This window comes from Castanea sativa, chromosome 6 (genome assembly GCF_040712315.1).
Source record: "Castanea sativa cultivar Marrone di Chiusa Pesio chromosome 6, ASM4071231v1".
Taxonomy (NCBI): domain Eukaryota; kingdom Viridiplantae; phylum Streptophyta; class Magnoliopsida; order Fagales; family Fagaceae; genus Castanea; species Castanea sativa.
Genome location: NC_134018.1, coordinates 38428036 through 38455875, shown reverse-complemented (window position 1 = coordinate 38455875; position 27840 = coordinate 38428036). Strand labels below are relative to the sequence as shown.

The 27840-nt window shown below is 34.5% G+C and overlaps 1 long non-coding RNA gene and 1 pseudogene across 1 annotated transcript; both read left to right on the top strand.

Annotated features, from left to right (window-relative positions):
* The first annotated feature begins 7152 nt into the window (after positions 1–7152).
* LOC142638568 (uncharacterized) lies at positions 7153–9518 on the top strand. The gene is made up of 3 exons (XR_012845029.1): positions 7153–7345; positions 8275–8342; positions 9183–9518. It is a non-coding gene; the product is annotated as an uncharacterized LOC142638568 (long non-coding RNA).
* A 2167-nt stretch (positions 9519–11685) lies between these two features.
* LOC142641793 (uncharacterized) lies at positions 11686–15626 on the top strand (annotated as a pseudogene).
* The last annotated feature ends 12214 nt before the right edge of the window (positions 15627–27840 follow it).

The window sequence follows — 27840 nt, the reverse complement described above, 5'->3', positions numbered from 1 at the left end:
AGCAGAAAAGAGCAGATGAAAGAAAAATAAAAAATAAAACTTCAAGCTCAGAAAGTCAGGTTCTCACCCAATAAAGAGAAACACGAACGGATCAAGATCCAATTTGTTAACAAAAAATCACGGGTTGGTAACAATCAAAACCCTAAATCAATAGATTAGTAACTCCATGGTTTCCTTGCTCGAAATCACCCCAAGGATCCCAAGCATAAATGGGTCTAAGAACTTAGGTGGGTAGCATCCTCAGTGGGTAAGCAAGCGTGAGAGAGAGAGAGAGTGTGTGTGTTTTGGGAGAGAGGAGTGTTTGATTTGTTTTATGTTTTGATTTTGAAAGAAAACATGTTAGAGCAACGACAGATAGGGAGGTGGGTTACAGAGCAGTAACAGACTGAACCACGGGTAGATAAAGTGTCAAAAATGAAACCACAGATGGGTAAAGTGTAATTAACCATTTGACCCTAAATAAAATAAAATAAAATCTCTCAGGTACAACCCACACAAGCAGAATGGGCCTCCTATAAAACCCTCCCTTAGGCTCCGTTTGGGAGTTTATAAAGGAATGGAATTGAATGGATTTAGTAGGGAAATGAATAGAATGGAATGGAATTTAAAAATCTTGTTTGGATGTTATAAAATAAAGGAATGAAATGGAAAGTAAGTAACACTATTTGGAAGTGACATTGGAAGGAATAGAGTGAAATCATTTTATAATAACATTACTATTATGTAAGCGCACAATTGCACCTGGCCCCAAGAACAGTTACGGGCTCAGGCCCAATGAGCCTTAAACAATATGAATTTGTAGAGTGTGGGCTTGAAACCCAGGTTAGAAGTGTGTGAGGATTAAATGACAAGCCAAAGATTGCAAACACCTGGAAACAACAAAGAATATTGTAAATCAACCTCCTCGGACGTAAGCCAAGAGTTGTTCTTATATTATCTCTTCCTCTTTTTTCTTTTCCTTTTGGATTACAAAAAAGTCAGTCCCCCCTTTCTGTTCTAGGTTGCTCCTTAAATACTCTTCTTTTTGATACTTTGTACACGTGTTGCCCCAACTCCCCCTTAGCCTAGATATTTCTTTTCTCAGTGCCTTTGAATAGTAACCGGAAGTTTCCCTTCCACTGTTCAGGTGTCACTTCCCCATTAATGCGGCCAGGGTGGTAGGTGCAGGGTCTTTAATGTGGAGGTGGCAGCCTTTATCTTTAGTATTTCTCTAACATCGGTGCTTCTAGGACATTCAAGGGTTCACCCCCTTTAACCATTGGTCTTGACCGTGTCATTCCCTAACCTTTACCATGAAGTCCCGGGTTCTCCGGTGCCCATCCGAAGGGAAATTCACCCTCGGCTGGATCCTCGGATTCTCGGCGTATGGGCCGACCCGTAGTACTGACAAGTTCTAAACCCAAGAGCAGGTCGGCCTTCCTTAGCATGGCCCAACGGCCCATATTCCCATCAGGGTCTTTTTACTCCCCACATATTATACCCGTCATTTTAAAGAACATAAAAAATAATCAATGAGAACTTGTAATTACTTTGAAATGTTTAGTATTTAGTGGATGATGTGAAATTAGTTAGCCATAATTGGGTCTATGTTAGATTATTGAATTACAATATAGTTTTGTCAAGGTGAATAGATTGCATCACGCTAATCAATAATTTAACAGATGAAGATAATGGCATGAAAAATTGACAATAGCACAATTTCTTTATTTCAATTTGCAAATTGTTTCTAGGGGCTACTAGTTTTAGATTGGATCTTTTTTTCGCTGGTGTGCTTTACAATGGATTTGATAATTTAATACATCTCCATCTCCCAATTTCTTATATTGAGCAACATCCCTCTAAGACTAGAGGTGATAGAACTATTAACATATCAGTTTCTTGATATAAAACTAAAATAATTCTAGTTTAAGGAAAAAAGAAAATTTTATTGTAGCTAAAAAAACAGTTATGTATATTTCTATGTTGTAAAGCAATTCACGCATCACATATTTATTCTCAACAAAAAAAATATTGTCTAAAAATGCAAAAAAATATCTTTGAAAAAAAAAAAAACTCCGATAATGAGTCTTGCCAAAAAAAAAAAAAAAACATAATCCATTTCAAAACTAAGGTTGGCTAAAAAATCCCACACTTTTTAAATTTTTAGGCCTAGACATCAATGTCAATAAGACACATTTGCGCTCATGATTTGGGCAACCAAAGAACATCTCCTTATATGTTGGATTTTCCATCAAAAATATGTAGGCCTCAGTCTTTGATATTGGATCTAAGTCCAATACGCCTAAAGCTGCGTGAACTTGTGCTCCATATGACTTTGAAAAGCACTTTGCCATAACCTCAGTCGCCCTATCAATTGCCTTTGATACATTATCAAATGACTGGGAAATTACATTCTCAAGTTCATCATCTTCTGCCAGTCATCTTTTCTTGCTTTTTGAAGACATTGCATCTTGTGATGACACTCAAGAACATGCAACATTAATTTGAGGTGACCTCTGATCATCTTCTACTTCAAAGTTCTCCAAAGAAACTTCATTTTGAGATATTAAATTATCAATCTCATCAATAGTGGTCGATGCAGCATACCTAGCACGTTTCTCCTTTGCAGTTTCAGCATGATCACATTTTGCTCTATCTTTAGCCCAAAGTTGTGTCATCTTAGAGTAGTAGGGTATAGGTGTTGTCATCCACTTCTTGGTTGCAGGTTTAGACTGTTATAAACCAAGACAAATGGTTAAAAAACAGATACAATTATGTAATACAAAATTAAACTCACAAAAAATGGTAATTTACTGCTATGAGTGGCTCCCAAACTTTTGGTTCAGCTATCTACATATTTAAAGAATCATTCCATCCAAAACCACTCAATCCATCTTTAAATATGTCATAGCATTCATGAAAATTCTTTTTCAATGTCTTTTATCGATTTTTCACCTTATCCTAGTTAATCTCCATGTGAAATTTGTCAACCAACTCTTTCACTATGTCATCATATGCCTTAGAGGTAAAAGTTCCATTAACTCTACCACCTATGTTCACCTGATATAAAAAAGCATCCACCAAAGCATCATTCATAACACTACTCCATTGTACTTCTTTGCTTAGATCTCCACCATTCTTCTTTGATATCTTACCCATGCTCTAATTAATAGGACAAAAAACACATATAAAATACTGTGTAAATATTAATATTAATTATCAAAAGATAGAGAGTAATATCAAAATGAAAAGAGAAATTTGCATAACTTTTAGGTTTAAGTAATTAAAACATAGAATAGTCTTAAACGACATGACAACAATAAACACAACAGCTATCACATTTGGACATAGTTTTGCCACATGGCTAATGCTATAGAATCTTTTATAATATCTCCTTGCCTAGCATCCTCATCATCTTCTCTTGGAATAGGGGCCACACGTTCACGATGAGAATGTAAAACCTCTTCATCAACTTCAGCAATAAGACTTTCATCAGATTCGACACCCATTAAATAATTATGAAGTATGCAACATGCTAAAATGATTCCATTTTGTGTCAACACAATAACTAGGCTCTGTAGTACTTGCTATGATAGGAAATCTCTTTTTAAGTACACCAAATGCTCTTTCAATAGTATTGCGCAATGACGCATGTCACAAATTAAACAATTCTTTAGCATTTTTAGGGGGACGAACAAAGTACTCTTTTAAATGATATGCAATCAGACAACTTCTATTCATGTATCCTGCATCAACAAGATAAAATTTACCTAATAAACAATAACAACCATTAATTATATACCACAAATTTTTTAATTATAAAGAATACACCCTAATAAGTATTTAAATTAAATTTACCTTGTGGCATTTTCAAGTTATCATTGCTAGTTAAAGCACTCTTTATTATTCTTGAATCTTAAGCAGTTCCTTCCTAACCTGGTAATACGTATGTGAAATTTAAATCAAATGAGCATGCCGCCAACACATTTTGTGTTATGTAACCCTTCCTACCCTGATATCTTGGTGCATCCTCATTAGACACTTTGACACGAACATGTGTTCCATCAAGTGCCCCAATACAATCCTGAGATTAACATTATCTCTCAAAAACATTTACCTTAAAATATATTTGTACTAAACTACTATCAAATATAAATTATATGTATGATATATTTACCTTAAAATATGGGTTGAACCTACTACTTTGTTAGTATTTCAAGTGGCACTTGGGTTCCATCAGGTTGTCAAAGGAATTGATCCTTTAACATAATTATTGATCTTAACACATTATGAAAATGGCGACTAATGGTCTCACCGGAACGACAAAAAATGAAGGACATTGTACGAGTCGTCTGATTATGTACTAGCATGTGAAGAAACTTGCCAACTTGCTCTTCAACCATGGCACGCTGTGTGTCTTGAAGATCACCATCTCTCCATAAAATGTCACACAATCCTTGAAAAGCTTGTGAACCCATGTGTATTACATCATAGCATTTTTCACTATTCCTAAGTCGAGACATTATTTCATCACAAACTTTTTGTCTTTCTATAGTTGATTGTGTAGGAATGTGGGGAACCCATTTTCTTTTTAGTTGTTGCCTTTGATTGATAATATAACACAAATAATGGCATGCAGCATGAACCAAGGCTAGTTTCCGCATAAAGTCCGAAAAAATTATGGTCTTAAGTACCTCATCATTCAAATCCATCTAAGTAAAAAAATAGTTATGTTATCAGTCCAACTTAGAAAATTATGGGCACATGTTCTAAAAAAATAGTTACGTTATTAGTCTAACTAATTATGAATGTGTTACAACTAATCTAAAAATAAAATTGTTAAACTATAAACGTTAATTTTGTTTGGGATTCAAAGTGTTAAATTATAACATTATCTCTCAAAGTACATGTACATTAATGTCTTTGATAGATAAACTGTAACACTATCCCTCAAAGTACATTATCTGTTATGGTACACGTACACTAGCAATTAGAAAAGTTAAACTATAACATTATCTCTCAAAGACAAATTACATATTCATAATTTTGTTGCACAGTATACCCATAACTCAAACACATTTTATTACGATATTTGGACTTAATTTTAACTTACCCACCCGTGGTTTCATTTTTTACACTTTATCCATCTGTGCTTCACTCCATTACCATTCTGTTACCCACTTCATATTCTGCCGTTACTCTAACAAGTTTCTTATAAAAAAAACACAACCCACACAAGATCAAACACGCCTCTCTAAAATAAAATAAAAAAACACACTCCCACACCTACAGTGCTCACCAGACTCTCTCCAGCACACATTCTAGCATTCTTCAAACTCAAAAAATCAGTTCCCTTCTTCTTAATCAGCTCTTCATCTTCTTTTTATTTCCACTTCCCTAAGCAAAATCGATTTACTTCGACATCTCCAGTCTCCAACAAAATCATTTCGACTCAAGCAACCTAACTTTAGAGGGTGACGCATACCCGGACCTAGAAGGTCTCCAACTCACAAAGGATTTAGCCAACAGCCTCCTCAATTATAGTGTTGGTCGTGCCTTATATTATGAATTAGTGCACCTTTGGGATAAAATCACTGGGTGGCTTACAAACTTCACCACTCACTTCTTCTTCATCATTGCAGGTGTTGATGGTCATGTGTCTGCTAATGGGTTAGCCTTCTTCATCGCACCAATTGGTTCTGACATACCTAACAATTCAGCTGGCGAGTATCTTGGACTCTTTAGTAATGAATCCGCTCTCAATGCCACTGAGAAAAAAACTGTTGCAGTTGAGTTTGACACTTACCTAAACCCATGGGATCCAAGCAATAATCATGTTGGAATCAATGTCAATTCCATTGTCTCTGATGTAATTGTCCCCTAACTTGATTGTGCAAATATTCTGTAGTATAATTTTTTTTACTTCATTCTGGGATTTGGATATATATATTGCCATGAAGTGGATAGAAGAGATAGCTGTGGAGGAGAGCATATTTCCAATGAAAGAGGCATGGGAGTGTGTTTTTTTGAGAGAGGTGTGTTTGATCTTTTGTGGGTTGTGTTTTTTATAGGAAACTTGTTAAAGTAACGGCAGAATATGAGGTGGGTAACAGAATGGTAACGGAGTGAAGCACAGGTGGGTAAAGTGTCAAAAATGAAACCACATGTAGGTAAGTTAAATTTGAGGCAAACCACAGGTGATTAAAGAGTAATTTTCCCTAATTTTAAATTCAAAAACTAATAGTCTAATGATTTAATTTGTTGCACAGTAGACCAATATGTTTGAGGCAAGCAGGTAGTTGGGTACACTAGCATTCATTAACATAAAAGACAATGATAGGAATTTTTTGATAATCTACAATAATAGGAATTAAAGCACACTTAATGGACTTAATTTAGTTTAGCATTATCATCTACCCAATTCTATCGTCTACCTATTTGATTGAAACTAATGAACTTAATTTAACCACGAACAAGTAATATTGATAAGGATCCTGCATGTTGATAGGCCAAAAACGTATTGATCCCTTGTGATGGATTAAATTGATTAATTAGCCAAGTTTATTAATTAATCAAATTAACACGCAAATGCATGGTAGCACAAACAAATCACCTATAAACTAAAGTGTAGCGGAAAATAAATTGACACGGTGATTTGTTTACCAATGGGGAAAACCTCCAAGACAAAAACCCCACCGGGTGATTTTAAGGTCACCACTCCCGAGAATCCACTATTATCACAACAAGCGGTTATAAGTAAAGGAATCTCAGTACCTTATACCAATCTACAATTGAACCCTTACCCCAATACCCAATTGGACTTGTTCTGTAGTGTAACACCCCCAACCTAATTGCATAATTAAATTTATGAGTTTATATGTTTGTTATTACCTTAATTATTTTAAGTGCAATAAAACTTTGCTATTGTGATATTATAAAAGACATATGCTCTTTTAATGTTGTAGAAAATAAATTTTATGAAGATAAGGATATATATGTATATATATATACACACACACACACACACACACACATACACATATATGCAAAGTTATATTGTCATTGGGCATTTCTTGAAATATAAGTTTATATGGGGTGAAAAGTGCAAATGCCAAAAAGTGGAAAAAAGTTGGTCTTGATCTTTTTCTCCTTTGCTATACACGTACACCCCTCAAAGTCAATTCCTCATCTTTTCTTTTGCTGTACCAGAAGCTTCTTGCTTCCTTTCTTTTGTTCTTTCTTTTCTTTCTCTCTTTGCTTTCACACGGCAAGAGCTCTCTCTCTCTCCCTCTCTCACCAAAACAAAATCTCACTCTAAAGAAGGAATTAAGAGCCTAAAACTAAAGTTTCAGCTTCAAATTTGTGGGTAAGTAATTAAAACCTTATTTGATTTTAGAGTATTTTGATAGTTTAATTGTTTTCCCTTCTTTGTTCTCAAATCTGATTTTAGGGGCTGAACTTGTGATTCTGTTTTTGTAAGTTGAAAGTTTGATGGTGTTATGGTCTATTGGATGCTTAATAAGTTATTTTAATGTTTATTGTATTGGTATAAAAATACCCAAATGAATTGAAGACCATTTGCATTTAGTTGATGAATTTTGTATCAATATGCACTGAAGCTGTCACTGTGACAGATTTGATGTTTACTACAAGAAAATTCTGTATTAAATCATTTGCTGTGAATTATGATGCTAGGAGTAGTTTTTATGAATCCTAAGACACATATGGTTGTTTTGGAACTGCTCTCACTGCATTTGGACTAATAAAAAAATAATGGTTTAATTTCTAAGTTGTATAAATTTCTATCAGGACAGTTTTGAGCACGTTTCCTTGTAAGATTTTTAATAAATTATAGTTTTATTATTTGACTTTGAAATTTATACGGTATATATTAGACATACAGGGGAGTAGCTCTGTAAAATTTCATGACAATTTGATGTGTTTTGACAGCCCATTCGTATATTACAAATGGGGAATTTGCTACTGAAATGATCAGTAAACAGTGTAGGATAACTATGACTTTGTAGATTTAATTTTGAAGTTAGGGTAAATGTTTTGAGCTATAATTTAATGTGCTTATCTTTTGGTATGTTTAGATCATATATGAATTTTTATGGCTTGGTTTCTCTATGTTTTGGTATGTTATGAGTTTGGTGATTGTACCTTGTTTTAGGGGAACTCTATGTGTTGGGAATTAAGTTTTTTTTTTACTAAGTTGAGAGTTAGGTTGTGTTCGAGGTAGAAGTTTATTTTTTAGGAAGAGTTGTTAGTAATAAGTTTTGGTCTTTCATTTAGGTGCCGAGAACGAGAACACGGACACTTGAGCTCCTCTGGTACAAATCTCTCGCGTCATCTGTTTTCAGGTAAGGGACTTGTGACATGTGCGTTTGATAAGCATAAGGACTATTTAGAAAAAAATTATAACGGATTAAAACCTTTTAATTAGAGATATTACATATAAGCATGATTCAAGTAAAGATTTATGTTCGTGACTTATTGAATCTTATATATATGATAATTTTAGCATATTGATGCTATTACTCATATCACGAACATAATGTTTAAAGAAAGAATTGGATATGCTACTGTTATTAAATAGTTATGTAAAAGTATAGTTTTTAGTTATTCCATTGTCATGATCTGAACTCAGCCAGTAGAGGTTATAGTACTGGTATTTCCATGGAGATTTTGTTTGGCCATTTAAAAGTGGGACTGGCTCTGCTGTACCCGCCCTTGTTGGTAACCGCCAACTTGTGGAGGATGTCAACCTACCCCCATGGTTGAAAGTATGTATTATGATATGATTCCGGAATTACCTAGCATTGTCGGGAATGCTGGATGCCTGGCACTAAGTGCTGGAAGCCTCCCAAAGTTGTGACAGATTTACAATTGGACTAACTAATATGTATTATAAAAGAGCTATTAAGTTATTGGGAAGTTATAAGAAAAGTATGATGATAAGAAAAGTATGTTGAATTATGTTTAAGTTCCTTATCATGTTCTTTTATTATTATATGAAAGGAAAATGAAGTATTTTCATTTGAAAGTTCATAAGATAATTTAAGAACAATATGAATAGTATGAAGGCTATTTTATCAAAGCTGGCATATCCATAAAATATTTGATTTACATGCATTCTTATCAAAGGCCCATGGAGCTTAAAAACCTTACTGGGCTTCGCAGCTCACCCTATTATATTTTAGTGCACAGGTTCTTCCTGGAAGCAGCAAGAGTATTAAAGGTGGCAAGATTCTGTGATTCTCTTTTGTTTAGATTGTATAGTTTTTTTTTTTTGTTGTATAGTAGTTTAGCTCTTTTGTTGTATAAAAGGAATCAAGATGTACTTGATCATTTGAGCACAGATGTAATTTTGAACTTTAGTTTGGTTTGAACCCCAGTTGTATGTCTTTGGGGTTAGGTTTGTAAATAAGAGTTTTTGCTAAACGTTTAGCTATGTAATATTTGCACGAATACCTGAAGTTTCAGCCAAGTGGCAATCTTGCAAAGTTCAAATGAAATGAATTTTCAAGGTTTTCACATTTTTGTATATTATGGCTTTTCTGCAAGAAAATAAGCAGGTGTACAGGAAACAGTTCTTGTTAAGCACCTTCTGTTTAAGTTGGTTCGTGTTAGTATTGAGGTAAACTTGATATTAACATGCCGGTCATGCTCTAAATTCTGAAGTACAGGTTTGGGTCGTGACATGTAGTGACAATCTCTCCTTTTCAATGCACGGCTCCCAGTACATGACTAACCAATTGCGCGGATCCTAATACACGACTTCAATCACCAACTTGAGAAAGATGTTGGCTGCAAAGTTCTTCAGTTCATCCTCACAATAAAGAACAAGAAGATGCTTGGTTACAAAACCCTATGGTGCAAAGACACAGCAGCTTCTTCACAAAGAGATAAACTAGGGCAACTTTGTCTCCGGTCACAAATTGCTTGAACAGACTTTACTCAATTGTTGTGCAACTTGTGCTTACTTTGATGACCTTTAAAATAATCCTTTTATATGTCTAGGATTATGAGAAAAGAAGACCCAAAGACATGTCCACGGATTAGAATCAAAACAGTAATGAAAAACTATTTTTCTTAAATCTCGACAGCTAGAGGTGTCGAGGTGCTATCGAGTAGCTGTTGAGCCACAGGGCTGGAACAGCTTCTTAAAGCTTGATAGATGCAGCTGTCGAGCTTTAATGAAGAGCACTTCTCAGCTTGTTTATTGGACAGAATTGCATGGCTTTAACACTTGATCTTGAAACCTTGTTTCTTGAAGTATTAAAAACATCCTAGATCTACCCAATTACAAGTAAAGTGCGTTTTGTCAAAGGATTATCCAATTACATAAAAGAATGACATATGTTCTTATCAAGTGAACCACATATGTCCTAACACATGTTCTAGCATTCTGTTCTAGCATTTTGTTATAGGATCCTCCAAGCTCACCCACCACAATTGAGCTCCCCCCCTTGTCCATTCACCTTCCAAGCATGGACACTGTGCACTTAAAAGTGCATTATTCATAAAGTGTTTTCTTGTATCTTCTTTTGTTCACAGAAAAAAGAGTTCAGGTTTGGATGTTTCCCATTGTTAGGCCTTTTGGAAATCTTTGTTCTCAGAGATCAATTTTTTGGGAAATAGGCTACCAAACATGTTAGAATGAAAAGAAGTATTTTAAATTTAAAGCTAGAAAACTACTTTTAAAAAAGATTCTCAAACAGGGCCTAACGGGTCCATTCTGTATATCCCATTTTCATGTTCTAAACTCAATAGTTGATACTTTGATCAAAGCAAATCTTGTAACCTTCATGATGCAAAAAGGACTTCCTGAACATAAAAAATATTTTCTAAAAAAAAAAAAATAGTTACACACCCACAATAATTTCATGTTATGCATTACCATGATAAAAATAAACACAGTACTAGTCATTAAAGTATTTAGGCTTCCCAAGGAAGTTACTGCTAATTGTTCAAGAAATGAACAATGTTACTCTGTTCCAGCATACCGAATACACGGGAATGAAAGGAAAAAATAAATAAAAACACTACGTGTATCATTTAAAGGAAACAAATTGCACTATGCTGACCCGACGCTACTTGTGCATCAATGATAGGAATTAAGAACACATGCACAAGCAGAATACATATAGTTGAGTATGGCTAGTTGAGAAAAAATTAATGAAAGCAAAACAATTGAAACAATTGAAAAACTTTTTAATAGTAAATAAATCAATGAAATCAAAGCAATTAAAAAACTCACAGTTGGATATGGCTGGTTGTGATTAGCAACAGCGTGAGAAAGAAGGAGCGGCAAAGAGAGAGCAAAAATATTGGTACGGCTGGTTGAGAATAAAGAGGTCTAAGATTCAAGGAGTAATTTAGGAATTTCAATGAAATTTTCATTAAACCTAAATCTATTTCCTCCTATTCCTCCCAATTTGGAGGGAACAAAAATTTGAGATTTTGAGGGCTTAGGAAGGAATGAGTATTCCCTCTTAACCATTTCATTTCCTCCCACCTAAACTCGCAAACAAGGGAATGGACTTTCTATTCCATCCGTTAAAACTCCCAAACAAGAGGGAGGGAAGAATATTCTAAAAATATTCTTTTCATTCATTTCCCTCCTCCCAAACAGAGCCTTAGTTATTTTACATTAGCATACTCTCTTTCTCTGTGAGTGTCGAATTTTGCAGAATCGCAGCCATGGCAAGCACCAAAGGTTAGAGGATTATGACCCAACCCATTGTAAGCTCTCACTTCATTACTTTCCTTTCTCAATATGTTTACCATTTTTTCTAGGGTTTGCTTTACTTTGTTTGTTCACTCACTGTCACTCTCTTTTTTTGTTGGTTTCTTGGGGTTCGTGTGGCGCCAGAACTTGATTTTCAGGTTTCTTCAGAGCGTAAGTCCTTATTTTTGGCCATTTTGAATGGTTTTGTCTTCTGGGTTTGCTTTGATTTTGTTTGTTCTTTAATGGGTCGGGAAGTTTTTGAGCTAATTTTTGCTTTTTTTTTATTTGGTTAGGAATTGGTACAGAAAGCTCGCATTCAAATATGGCTTTTTGAGTAGCAAGACCTGAGGATCAAGGGCCGTATCATCGTATGTATTATGTCTAAGCTTATCTATGCATTTTTTTTAATCACTGCTAAATCTTTGTTAGTTTGTTGGTTTTGGGATGCTTTGTGATTGGATTTTGGGGGGAAAGAAAGGTTTACTAGGGGTTAAGTGGTTATTTTATCACACTGTAGATGATGTATTGAGTTGCAATTTACATTGTAGAATTTGAGATTTAGACATTTAGTATTATTTTAGCTTTAGAATGATATTTAATTTTTAGGGAAAATTAAATTTGGGTAGTGCCACAACTTTTGAAATTGAAGTGACTGAATTTTTGTGGGGCAAGAAAGATGTGTTAACATCTAGAATTTTTTGGTGTAATCAAAGGTTTAAGTTCATGATTGATACATTTGATGAAGGAGGTGAGAATGCTAGGCAATGTCTTTAAGATTTGTTCTTATAGCCAATGAGTGCGTTGACAGCTGGGTGAAGAGTATATTCCAGAGGTGATTTGTAAGCTTGATATTGAGAAAGTATATGACCATGTGAATTGGAAGGCTCTGTTATATTTGTTGAAGAGAATGGAAATAGTATAGATGGATTCGTACCTATATCTCCATAGTTTAGTCTTCTATGTTGGTTAATGGGTCTCTAGCTGATTTTTTGGGTAGTTCAAGGGGTTTGAGACAAGGAGATCCGTTGTCTCCCATTTCATTTTTGGTTATGATGGAGGTGTTTAGTAGGATGATGAAGAGAATGGAGGTGGCAGGTTTACTTTGTGGTTTTAGGGTTGATCGTAGGAGGGGTGGAGGAGAATGTGTTTCACACTTGCTATTTGCGGACGATACTATTTTTTTTTTTTTGTGACACAGATGTGGAGCAATTTCTTCATGTTTGTTTGTTACTACTTTGTTTTCAGGTCGTGACAGGCTTGAAGGTTAATGTGTCTAAGAGTGAAATGGTTGCTATAGAGGAGGTACATAATGTGCATGCTTTGGCAGAGATTTTCGGTTATAGGGTTAGGTCTTTGCCAATGACTTATCTTGGTATGCTGATAGGGGCATCTCATAAGTCCCCCTCTATTAGGAATTCTATTTTGGATAAAATTGAAAGCAAGTTAGCAGGGTAGAAGAGACTGTATTTGTCGAAAGGTGGTAGATTGACTTTGCTTTAGAGTATGTTATCTAGCCTCCCTACTTATTTTTTTTTAATCTCTTTTCACCATTCCTACTCATGTGGCTAACAAACTTGAGAAGTTGCAAAGGGATTTCTTGTGGAGTGATTCCAAGACACATTTGTTGGGATGGGACAAGGTGTGTATGCCTATTGCCAATGGTGGTTTAGGAATTAGGAAACTGGCCACCTTTAATAAAGTCTTACTAGGAAAATAGCTTTGGAAAGGCCTCTGTTGACTCTTCTTTGATAAGGCAAGGAGTGGGGGATAGGAGAGATTGGAATGTTCGTTTTAATTGGGGTCCTAATGATTGGGAGGTGGAGTTGGTGGATGATTTTTTTTTTTGTTTCTTAGCAGCCAATTTACCTTCAACGGATGATGGTGACCGTATGAGATGGAAGTTGATGAAAAATGGAGATTTTAATATCCACTTGTTTTATCATAAGTTGTGTGGTTCTTCTTCCATTGTTTTCCTTGGAAAGGTATTTGGAAGGTTAAGGCACCCGAAGGTGTCTCTTTCTTTGTTTGGATAGTCACATGGGATAAGATTCTCACGGGTGATAATTTGCGGGGTAGGGGTTTTGATTTTGTTGATTGATGCATCATGTGTTGTAGTTGTGGGGAGACAATGGACCATTTGTTGCTACATTGTGGGAAGGCTCATCGTTTGTAGAGTTTTGTCTTTAGCACTTTTCGGGTTTCGTGGGTTCTCTCAAGATCGGTTATAGATTTCCTTTTTGGTTGGTGGAATTGGTTAAGGAAGCATTCATCTAACATTTGGAATTTAGCTCCGTTGTGTTTGATGTGGTGCATTTGGAGGGAACGCAACCGGCGGACTTTTGAGGACTTAGATAGATCCAATGAACAGTTACTTGCTCTTTTTTCTAGTTCCCTTTTTGATTGGTCTAAAGCTTGGGGACTCACATCTAGTAAATCTCTCCCATTGTTCCTTAGCTCTCTTTTTCTTTGTAATTAGTTTTTTTCCCTCTATTTTTGCTTTTCTCTCTTTTTTTCTTTTTTTTTTTGTAATTTTCGAAATGCTTTGTGCTTCTTTACGTAAAGTAGTTTTTTGAATATATATCTTTATTACTTATCAGAAAAGAAAAAAAAAAAGATTTGTTCAAGAATTGTCATGCTAAAATAGTTGAAATTTCTGAGTGAATGATACATGAAATTCTTGTGAACATTGTTTTAGTCAGGTTTATGAATTGTCATGCTAGGCAATGTCTTATGAACATTGTTTTTGTCAAGTGAGAATGCTAGGCAATGTCTTATGATTTTTTCAATAATTTTCATGCTAAAATAGTTGGAATTTCTGAGTGATATGATTCATGAAATTCTTATGAACATTGATACCTGTAGATTCCTATGCCAATGAGTTATAACTCAACTGGCACTTCTCCCATAGTAATTGGTTAGAGGGTGTGACCATGGGTTCAAGACCCACTAGGTGAAATTGTAACCAAAAAAAAGAAAAAAAGAGGGAAACTTTTGTTTCCATTTAAAATTAAACCCTTGCAGAAAGAAAATTTAAAAATTGCGAGTATTGGGATTATTAGGGCCTGTTTGGTTATGTTTGCAAAAAATAGTTTTTGAGATTTGGTTTTAGGGACCAATAAGAAAGCTCCAAAAACATATTGTTTTCAGTGGTTTTTTTTTCTTAAGCTGTAAACAAAAGAAATAGTTCTAGGAAATATTGTTGTGATATTCTCTGAAAAAATTGCTAATTTTTAAGAATGATTCTCCAAAAGTAGATTTTGAAAGTGGCTGGACTAATTAAGGCTGGATTTTTAGTAACATATATGATAATTATCTTTGCTATATAAAATGTATTGCAAACATGTCTAAAATGTGAAAATTTCAAATTTCCACTGTAATAACTTTGAAATATTTGTGAATAGTAATCTTTTGTTCTGCGATTATTACTATGGCATGTGTTTATTTTCTTTATTAGGATCAAGATTCTACAGATTCCTTAGATCAATGAACAATGGAGTTTGTCTAATCTTGGTTGTTGAGTGAGATTTGATTGCGATAATTGCACCTTATTTGTCATGCATAAAAAGATGTCTATTCCAACTGAAAATGGCAAAATGGCCATAATTGCACCATATTTAGTGTCACTTCTAAATGTTGAACTTTGGTTAAAACGCTGAGATCACCTTGAATTTCAAGCATCTTTTGCAATTCTAAGTGAATAAATGTAAATTTTTGTGCCCTACAGGGCTTTGATGAGTACATGAATTTGGTGCTGGATGATGCTGAAGAAGTCAATGTTAAGAAGAAGAGCAGAAAATCTTTAGGTGGGCTCTTTTTCTCACTCCTTTTTCTTTACCTTCTCCTAAATGTGCATTCTTTGAAGTGGTTCATCTATTTTGTTCAGGGAGGATTCTACTAAAGGGAGACAACATAACTCTAATGATGAATTCACGAGTTTACTGAACCAAAACCCGCTCTTCTCTCTCTCTCTCTCTCTCTCTCTCTCTCTCTCTCTCTCTCTCCTGATGATTTTCTTTTCAATTTACAGTGGAAAGTGATGTTGATTCTAGCAATTGTGTAAATTGGCATTATGATGCCTTTTCAATCACCTAGCAGCCTAGCATCTCTGTTTACTGACATGTTAGATACAATCTTTAACATCAAGAATGATTAATGTAACATATGAATGATTTTCTATCCATCGAGTAAGATACATTGGCCCTGTTGCTCTTTTACATTTTCTATCCTGCCTTGTTTCTAATAATTTCTGCTTCATCTGCATTTTTTAGAATCTTGATTGGCCCATAGAGAAGAAAATCTATATAGGTTTGAGTTTCCCCCCTCCCAACTATCAAATTATCTAAAGGAAAGTTCAAATTCCCTTCTGTCTGGTTTACAAAAGCTTAATCAAATGTTTAACTTGGAACTCAAATTAATGGATAAAATCAGTTCCAAATTTTCGTGTAAATCATTTTTTAATAGCTAAATGATTAAAATAAACTAAAGGGGAAAAAAGTGAAAGAAAATGGTAGTTAAGTCTGGCAGAGCAAAACGGTGGAGAGCTCAGAGCTATATTAATTTTGCTGTAGGCAGCTCCTAGTTTTTGTTTTTACTCATTTCAATAAAATCTTTATTTTTTAATCTAAAAAAAGAGTCAGTCGGCCAGGGTTTTAGGAAGAAATTGACTGGTTGGAGAAATACAAGGACCCGGTTTGGATGAGGGAAGTCGTGGAGAAATACAAATTTCATCATGGTGTACTTGTATCCTTGGCATTTTGTATACCAATCTGCCCATGGAGAAAGTATATCATATTTCTGTAATACCAAGTCAGCAGGTGTTTTGGTGTTTCATCACCAAGAAATGATTGACACATGTCTGGATAAAAACACATCGCTACTCTACTAGTACAAATAAAAAGACAATATTATTCCCTGAAATTTTTTCAAAGCCCGCCACTTTACTCTCTCTCTCTCTCAAAATCTGATACCCAAAATGAAGCTTAAGAAAACTTTCAAACCCCTCACTTTCTCTCTCTATCTTACTCTTTCAAATCTAATTCCCAAAATCAAAGTTTACTCTTCAATCCTCTCTCTCTCTCTCTCTCATACACACACGCCCAAACTCCCTTCCACCCGCAACTGCTGCTTCTATTTCCTCATTGCCGCATTGCTCTCCCCCACCTCCGGTTCCAACCACCGCAAATCACCGCCCCCACTACCGGTTCCGACCACCTCCAAGTATTCTCTCTTTATGAGTAATTTTCTCATATTGTTTTCCAAATGAATGGATGGGTCTCATCTCAAACTCCCATTTTTACCCATTATATATATTTGAATGTCTATATTCATAATATAGAGATCCTTTTATGTTATTGGAGCATTAGAAGACTGAAAGTTACAAGGAAATAATTAAATCTGGAATTGTAAGCACGTATTTATATTTCTTCATACTATCAATTTCTTGTTTATTTTGTTTTAATTATCAGTTATGTTGATGGGCAACAATGATTATTGTTTCACCAGGTTTATGTTGGTGTGTTCTTATTTTTACTTTTTAAAAACTATTTCTTTATAGTTATAAACTACGAAGCACCATAAACAATCTCTTACAATTTTATCCGTTAGGTTTTAAAATGTAACGTGAATGCTAGTAAGGGGAAACTTGTTTCTTTGTACTAATATTTTATTTTCATTGGTTGAGACTTGAAACCTTGATTGAGTCGTGTTGGGGTTATTTTAATTTTCTTGATCATGAACCTTTACACTTTGGTACAGTAAGTCCTTTAGTAATTAAAATAGCTCAATTACATATTAATTTTCTTTATCACTGTTGGAATTTTCAGATTTTGGTTCTTTTCGTGTAATAAGTTTTTCCTGAGTTTGTGGTAGGTTGTGTTGTTCTTTATTTCTAAAATGATCTGTATCAATTTGAATTTGTCATTGGAGCAAGAATGTGATACTTCTATTCTGTTGGGTTTGCTAGAGGAATTGAATCTGTGAAATGGTGTCTTCCTAAACAAAGTTAGACTACTAATGGATTTTTCTAAACAAAGTTCTTGATGCAGCAGTGGAAAATGGTAATATAGAAAATCATGAGAATGTAATATTGGGGATGAATGCAATGAAATTAAACCTGGATTGAACTTATCAAAAAAAAGAAATAAATAAACCTGGATTGCAAGTGAATTCTGAAGAGATAGCTTGTAACATTTCAATAGATTATCCCATGTTTAGCTTTACAAAGAATTCTTTAAGAAAGTAGCTTAATGTTACACTTTGAGTGTTAATTCTATATTTTTTAACGTTTAATAGTACAAGAAAAAAGAAACTTCAATATATGCTTTTGTTTACTTTTTTTTCCCCTAACATCATGCATTTTTTTTAGGACTCAGCCACGAGATTATGAAGTATGATGAGCAACCATTTGGATAGTTTTTTTTACTGAGGATACAAGACTAAGCCTAAGGGTTACAAAACTTTAATATATGCCAACATCTACGGATTGTCAATACCATATGCAGAGGATACAAGACTCTAGGGTCCTAACCTTGAAGTCATGAAACATAAACGCGGTGTATTTGTGATGATGGAACATTTGAAGTCAAGGATCAGGAAATTTATGTTGGATGATGTGTGTATTCAGTATTGTCGTTAAATAGCGTCTTTACTTGTAATTGCAAATAATATCTTCAAGCCAATGGATACAGTATTGAGTGGTCTACCTCATATGAAGAGGTCGACTTCACCCTAACAAAATGGGGAAAAATTGTAAGTATAGATAGTGATATAGTTGAGCAAAATCTTATGAATGCATAACAGTTTTCTCATAAAGCTCAATTTCAAACTTATTAAATTGTTTTGCAAATATATCATAATAGTAGGATTTTAGAAAAAATGAAGATTGAATGAGCTAAACATGTTGCCAACTCAGACTAGAGAGGACGTCAATGTATTTAGTTCATCTCGATTATATTTTGCCCATATTGAACAAAAGAAATCCTTTATAAGGCTAAAATTAAACAAAATACAATGAAAACTTCAAAGCCATCTCCAAGACTTTTTGCAAATTGTCCAAATGGGAGGACTTGTAATCACCCACTAAATCATCAGCATCTCCCTTAATGAATTTTACCGCATTCATCCACAATTGTTTTATTCAAAGATGCATATATAAAAATGAAATTTACCATTGCATTTAAAAATATTCATTATTTTCAAAATACAAATAGAATCTAACATTGTTTGTGTAACTTCATTAGTTACAAAAGGTATCCTAAAGAGTTTCTACAAGTTGTGTTATTAATTGTCCAAATTGTTAGATATCTTATCCAAAAAACTAAGTCAAATATGTTGTTCAAAAATATTGTCCACTGGTTGTGCATACGACTGCAGTTTTCTATTAAAAAAACTCCCCAAAAAAGTTCATCACACTTCAAAATTTGGTAGGGTCCTGGAGAAAAAAAAAAAACAATATTCAATGAACTAAGAATATTGAATGAACAATCATGAAAAAAACTATTACTAGTCTAGCCTAAGAGCATTCGCAATGGAAAATGATATCCTATTCTATTTTATCATCTCAAAAAACTACTTTATCAATTATACCATACCGTTTTACAATACACCCAACATCCCAAACTTTATTTTTTTTCCCTAGTTTATTTAAATATTCTTTTTTATTATCTTTTTACTATTTCTCTCAATGTTAGGAACCTATATTTCCATTGTAGTGTAATTGTACATGTGGACCTTACTGATTGTAATAGGTAGGTAGTTATTAGTTAGTTACTTTGGGGGTAAGGGTTACCAAACTAGTTAATAAGGTGAAGAGTAGTTAAGAGGGTGAGTTAGTTGTACTAGAGTTAGTTAGGATTACACCACGGGTATAAGGGAAGCACTATGTAATAGAACAGGTTCATTGTCTTGTGAATGATACATTGCTCATTCTCTCTCTCTCTCTCTCTCTCTTCCATGGAGGTCAGGTCCCCTTGAAGTGACCAATCCATTTCCCTTATTATGCACTAACAGAGCCTTAACATTCCCTCTTTTCCTTTTCATCTCTCCCTCAACCTCTAGCATAGGCCATAATAGATAAGAAAAAAAAAAAAAAACGCCACCACTGTTAAACCACCATCAAACCAAAACCAAATTAAACCACCATCAAACAACGCCACTACCCTAAAGCAACGCCACCACCATCAAAGCAAAACTACATTAAAAAAAAAAACCATCAAACCATTAATTCAAACCAAACCAAAACCCCACATATCCCAGCAAACTCATTCAAAAAAAAAATCACCATCGGAGCTACCGACGATCAACCCAACGATCCATCGGAGCCACCATCGGTATGTTTACCAATCCACCCACCGATCAACAAATCCACCGATTCAAACCCATCGATCAACCGATCAAAACCCACCATCAACCGATCCCAGCCCACCGATCCAAACCCAGTCTGCCGATTCACGCCGATCCAAAATCCAAAATCTAGCACCGATGCAAGCTTTGAACGAGAGAGATGTGAGAGAAGGAGTGAGGAGGGAGGAGCTGTGAGAGACAGAGAGAGGAAGTGAGAGTCAGAATGAGAGAAATTAAAAGGGGAAATCAATAAAATATAGTATTTTTGTTTACAATTGTGCTACAGTGCAATTCTACATTTAGAATGGCACTGTAGCACAATTGCAAATTTTTTCGCAATTCTAAGCTTTTACAAGTCCGGGTGTTGGGTGGTTTTTGGGCTTTAATGCTAAATCATCCCTACATATCCCATTTGGTAGTCCCAATGGGAATGCTCTAACCATGAAAAAAGAATATTGATTGAACAGCTTGAAAAAAAAAAAAAAAAAACTCATAATTTCAAAATAACACTAGTTTTGATGCATGTGTTCTTTGACGACCTAGAAATAGAAAAACGAATCATAGCCATTGGAATTTGATTGAAGTAGTGATATCCTTGAGGATTAAATCAGAGGGCTTGAGCATAAGGCACACGTGATCCACAATGCAGAGGACATGTATACACACTTCAAGTGAAAAGACTATAGAATCACTCTATTGTCACACCCTGAAAATAATTGGGAAACATGTAAGGATGGTAAATTGGTGAAACATCCATCAATTTTCTATGACCACATGCATATTTACTAGATTCATAGGTCCAATAACTTGAAATTACAAAACATGGTACTTACATAATCCCCTGCAATACACATACGTTCTACGATCTCTGCAGTGAAATTAGCATCATAACCAATTCAGATCATTGAGTCCAACAAATAAGAAAATTAAGGTATATGAGGCTATCACATTTGAGCAATGGGCTAAACTTAAATCAATTAAATTGAGTTTTTTTCATACTTTTTTATATAAATAGTTTCAGATGCACTTTTATCATATGAATGTATGTAACAACTTTGGAAATATTTTGAAGTGTGGGATGGCTCAAATTCTTGGGCAATACCCTAATATAGCAACAGTGAAGCAATGCCATCAATGAGAGCACATCTAAGTTCTAAACAGAGAGAGAAGAGTCAGCAAGAAACTAACGCTAGATTGCAATTAATTTTATTTTTTGAAAATGAGAGAAAAAAAAAATTCTTAACTCAGCCAAGCGCATATAAATTTTTTTGACTAAGACAACTTATAATTGTGCATTATATATATATACACACACACACACACCATTATAAAGAGTCTTTTGGGTAAATATTGGTAAAAGTGAAGTTTTTTGGGGTTATAGTCACTGTTCCAAGTAATTTGGGAAAATGAGGAGAGAGGGTGAATTTCGGCAACAGTGTTGCCGAAATTCGAAGAAAAGTATGAGAGAAAAAATCGAAACTGAGAAGAGAGAAATTTTGAGAATTTCGGCAACAGTGTTGCCGAAATTCCTTCTGCCCAGTCCTGCCCGCTTCACTGAGTGTGCCCCTGCGCGAGTGCCCAAAAGGAAAAAATAAAAAAGGTTTGTGGCAATCCCATTGCCGAAAATGGAGGGAAAAGAAAAAAAAATTACTCCTTTTCGTAGTTGGGCGTCGGAATTGGTGAGTGAGAAAGTGGCGCGACTTCAAACCAACGGTGACACTAGAAAAAGAGCAAACAAGATTTTTAGAACAGGTGATTTTTGTCCAACATAACTGATAATGGAAACAAAATAAACCAAAAATAGATAGTAAGAAGAAATATAAATCTATGCTTACAATTCCAGATTTAATTACTTGTAACTTTCAGTCTTCTAATGCTCCAAACTTGTATGGTTTTCAATATGATGGATTTAGTTGAAATGGCTGAGTATACTTTGTGTTTTGATTTGGATGTTTAGTGCTAAAAAGAGGGTCCAAAAAATATTCAGTTTCCAACACTTGTCCAAACCCAAGACCCGATGACAATCCTGTAGATAAGTACATGTAGTGTTGAGGACACCCCATAGTCAAAGCATTTGCTTCCCATGGGCTGGAGAAAGTATATTATGTTTCTGTAATACCAAGTCAGCAGCTGTTTTGGTGTTTCATCTCCAATAGATAATTGACACATGTCCGGAAAAAACCACATCAGCTTACTCCACTAATACAAATAAAAAGACAATATTATCCCTAAAAGTTTTTCAAAGCCCGCCACTTTATTCTCTCTCTATCCTCCTCTTTCAAAATCTGATCCCAAAAATGAAGCTCTAGAAAATTTTCAAACCCCTCACTTTCTCTCTCTATCTTGCTCTTTCAAATCCAATTCCCAAAATCAACGTTTACGCTACAATCCTCTCTCTCTCTCTCTCTCTCTCTCTCTCTCACACTCTCACACGCACACACACACACACACCCAAACTCCCTTCCACCTGCAATTGCCGCTTCTATTTCCTCATTGCCGCATTGCTCTCCCCCACCTTCGGTTCCGACCACCGCAAATCACCGCCCCCACTACCGGTTTTGAGCACCTCCAGGTATTCTCTTTTTGTGGGTAATTTTCTCATATTGTTTTCCAAATGAATGGACAAGTCCGATCACAAGCTCCCATTTTTACCCATTATATATATTTGAATGTCAAGATTCGTAATGTAGACATCCTTTTATGTTATTGGAGCTAGGGATGGCCATACCCATTGGGTAATAGATATCCAACCCTACTCGATCCAATTATTTTGGGTAATACCCAATTCTTAATGGGTAAAAGGTAATTGGGTAGGATTTGGATATTACCCATTTAACTAATTAGATCTAACTCAAACCCAACTCAACCAAATTATTATGGGTAAACCCCAACCCATCCAATTACCCAATAATCAAAATTACCAAATTGCCCCTAAAACTTGAAAATGACCAAATTATTCCTAAAATCCTCTAAAATTGCTGAAATGCACCCTAAACCTAAAAAATGACCGAAATACCACCGAAACCTAAAAATTACCAAAATATCCCCAAAACATAAAAAATGACCAAAATACCCTTGAAAACTAAAAATTACCAAAATAATTCATAAACCTAAAAATGATCGAAAGACCACTGAAACCTAAAAAATGACCGAAATACCCTCAAAACATAAAAATTACCGAAATACCCCCTGAAACCTAAAAATGACCGAAATACCCCCCATAAACTTAAAATTAATGAAATACCCTCCAAACCTAAAAATGACCAAAATACCCCCGAAACCTAAAAATTACCAGAATATTCCCGAAACATAAAAAATAACCGAAACACCCTTCATAAAAAGACAAAAATACCCCTGAAACCTAAAAAATAACCAAAATACCCCTGAAAGTTAAAAATTACCAAAATACCCTATAAACCTAAAAAATGATCGAAAGACCACCGAAACCTAAAAATTGCCAAAATGCCGCCGAAATCTGAAAATTACCAAAATACCCTCAAAACCTAAAAAATGACCGAAATACCCCCGAAACATAAAAAAATTACCAAAATACCCTCTGAAACCTAAAAATGACCAAAATATCCCTTGAAACCTTAAAATTACCAAAATACCCTCCTAAACATATAAAATGACAAGAATACCCCCGAAATCTATAAAATAACCAAAATACTCCTAAAACCTATAATATTACCAAAATACCCCCAAAACCTTTAAAATGATAAAAATGCCCCTAAAACCTATAAGATGATAAAAATACGCCCAACCCTAAAAAATGACCGAAATACCCGCAAAGTTTAAAAAATAACCAAAATATCTTAAAAACCTAAAAATTGTCCAAAATACCTCGAAACATAAAAAATTACCCTCGAAACCTTAAAATTACCAAAATACCTCCAAAACCTATAAAATTACCAAAATAGCCCCAAAATATAAAAATTACGAAAATACCCCTAAAACCTAAAAAATGACAAAAATCCCATTGTAATCTAAAAAATGACTAAAATACCCTTAGAATCTAAAAAATGACCAAAATAATCCCGAAACCTAAAAAATTACCAAAATTTCCTTAAAACCTACAAAATGACTAAAATGTTCTTAGAACCTTTAATCTTGACAAAAATGCCCTCGAAACATCCAAAATACTCCAAACCTCTATTTTGGTAATTTAAGAGGTTACAAATGTATTTTGGTCATCTTACAAGTTAGGGATATTTTGGTCACTTTAAAGGTTTCAAGGGTGTTTTGGTCATTTTAGATATATTCTATGGCAGTATTTGGTTGTTTATAGGTTTTGGGGTATTTTTGGTAATTTTAGAGGTTTAGGGTTAGTTTTGGTCATTTTTCAAGTTTACGGGGTATTTGGTCATTTTACAAGTTTAGGGTGTATTTTGGTCATTTTATTGGTTTGAGAATATTTCAGACATTTTTTAGGTTTAGGGTATATTTTTACCATCATATAAGTTTTAGGGGCATTTTTGTAATTTTTTTAGATTTTGGGGGTATTTTGGTAAGTTTATAGGCTTTGGGAGTATTTTGGTCAATTTTCAGGTTTACGGGGTATTTTGGTCAATTTTTAGGTTTCAGAGGTATTTCGATAATATTTAAGTTTCAGGGGTATTTCAGTCTTTTTTAAGTTTTGGAGGTATTTTTGTCATTTTTTAGGTTTAGGGGGTATTTTGGTAATTTTATGTTTCGGGGGGTATTTCAATCAAATTTTAGGTTTTGCGGGTATTTTGGTCATTTTTTAGGTTTAGGGGATATTTTGGTAATTTTTGGATTTTGGGGGTATTTTGGACATTTTTTAGGTTACGTGGGTATTTAGTCATTTTTTAAGTTTTGGGAGTATTTTGGTCATTTTTTAGGTTCATGGGGTATTTTGGTAATTTAAAGTGGTTTTTGAGCATATTTGATGATTTTGGGAGTATTTTGGTCATTTTAGAGATTTCATGGGTATTTTGCTCATTTTAGAGATTTTGAGATATTTTGGTCATTTTAGTGGATTTTGAGCATAATTGGTGATTTTAGAGATATCAAGGGTATTTTGGCCATTTTAGAGGTTTCATGGGTATTTTGCTCATTTTAGAGATTTTAAGGATATTTTGGTCTTTTTAGTAGTTTTTGAGCATATTTGGTGATTTTATAAAAATCGGGTTTGGGTAGAGTATGGATATCCATGGGTAAACAAACTGGGTAACAATTGGGTATGAATACTAATTGGGTAAGGTAATCGGGTATCCATGGATAAATTAATTGGGTTAGGTATGGGTATACCCTACCTATGGCCATCCCTACATACAACATACCCATCTCAAGGGGCTGCAAACAAAAATAGGAAATTCTTACAAGTGTGATCTTAGTAGTGTCAATGAAGTTGGACGATGCAAACGGCCAAGCTTAGGAGGGAGGGAGAGAGAAAGAGAGATTGTCCTTAGGACTATCCTCACTTAAATCCCAATACTCCACCAATTAACCTATCCATCTTTGTTTGTTTCTTAACCTCTTCTTTGATTGTACGAATTATGTGTAGTTTCATATGTTGGAGGATCTGCCTTCATATGTGTGCACTTGGTTTCTATTGGAATTTTGTGGACTACAATATCTGTGTCTAAGCCTAGCATGTCCTAGTTTGGTGACTAAGCGAAGACATCATGGAATTCTCTAAGTAGGGCAAGTAAATTATCTTTCAACTCCACTGGAAACCAGACACCTATTTTCACTTTGATAGAGCTTTCTTCCTTATTTGCCAAATTTGTTGCCTCAATCTCCTCGATGTTTAGTCTAAACCTCTTTACTTTGTCTCTTTAATGCCTCAAGAATGTCGTTTAGCAATCTGGGATTCTCGTCTTAATCAACAACTTGAGTTAGTGGCAGGCTCCTTGGGCCTTGGCCCACGTATAGGATGGGCCCATACCAGGCTACAATCATTTTCTTAAACGAGAATGTTTCCAAATCTTTTTTTTTTTTTTGAGAAATAATTACAACATGCTGCTAACCCCGCAGCATGAACCCTTTCTCCCCTAGACCCCCAAGCACTTTGTACATGAAAATGTGCCAATTCAGTTACAAGGCCATTGACTATTTCCTAATCTTTCATTCTTCATGGTGGTCATAAACCTTGACCCTCCAATAGCCAAAATACTTCTTACTTAGTTTGGCAAAGTGCCTAACATAGTTGCCTTGGCCTCCATCTCCTTGACAAATAGTAGGGCTAACCGACCAGCTCACCTTCATTGCAATCATCTAATTACGTAATCACTTTTGGTTGAATTACTGTACTTTGGTAGGTTTTAAACTTAGTGTTACTCAGCATTCTAGTGGTATTTATGAATAGAATTTAGGAGGAACTAAATTGTTACATTTTAAAATTTAAGGAACTAAAATCAAACATACTGATGATGACGAAAAAATCACTAGTTAGTCACACGGTCCTCACAAGCTTGAAACAACACCTGCACAACAAAAAGAAAAGACCTAATAGAGAGCATCGCTGTGGTGCCGGCCAAAAACCCTCTGAAGGTCAAGTTAGAACTTTTCGCAACCCTAGAGTGCCAAAGTTGAGTGAATTATGCGTACCTTGTACTCTGAGGGTTCATGGGTTTTTATAGTAGAGTCGGCATTCGTTTCTTGCGCATCAAGGCGTTTCCTTCTAAGGAAGATCATCTTCAACGAGCGTATATTACAGAATCCTTTACTTGTTAGAATTATTCTCGTATTGGGATTCTTTATAGTTAATTGTGAGACGCAAGTTAATTCCATTTAGGAATCCTTGGAGCTAAATCAAAACAGATGACTGCCACATGTCACTTACATCCATCTACTGTGCGTCCGTGCACCTTGGATCCGTCGACTATCAACCTGCCAGCCTCATGTCGTCACACTCAGTTAAATGGATCCGTCATCTACATTTTTTCCTCCTCTTCACATACCATGTACTTAAGGAACCATAAATACAACTTTATATATGTAGGGTAGTGATTGTTGCATATAGTGTGTGTACGATAGTACGTACACACTGTGTGCAACAGAAATTACCTATATTAGCCAATTTCATGCTTTTTTTTTATTGCTAGTTTCTTTAAAAAATTGCATTATTTCGCATTTTCTCATATGGTTTTATAAAGAATTAGACCAAAAAAGTTTTTTAACTTGGTAATATTTTTTCAAAATCCCTGTAAAGTTGGGTTATACAACAATTAAGATCTTGCTTCCCCATTTTCTCATATGGTTTTGCAAATAATTAGAGCAAAAAAGTTTATTAACTAGTAATATTTTTCCAAAATCTCCTGTAAAGTTGGGTTATACAACAATTGAGATCTTGCTTCATTAATCGAGTTGTGTAAAAGTTTATTGGAGCCATGCAAACATAGTAAGATTATACTTTTTTTTTTCTTTTATAGATAATCACTCTTTATCATATAATATTATTTGCTCTAATAAAGAGAATTAAGTGTATTTATTAAAGGACAAAACTTAGGTATAATAATTTAGGTGTTGTTCCATAGGTTCACCTCTTAAGATTCAGCCATGTGGCTACTTAACTTTTTCTTTTTCTTTTTTTTATAGAGAAAATGTGATTGCTAAACTAAAAAATACACTTCCATTCCCATTAGAAAAAATCCACATAGCAGAATTTTAAAAAGGGAATCTAAGGAACAGTACATAAGTACTGTACCTAAAAGGTATGGAAAATTATTAGATATTCTTTATATATATATATATATATATATATATATATATATATATATATATATATATATATATATTACTCTAGCTTAATCTAAGTGTAT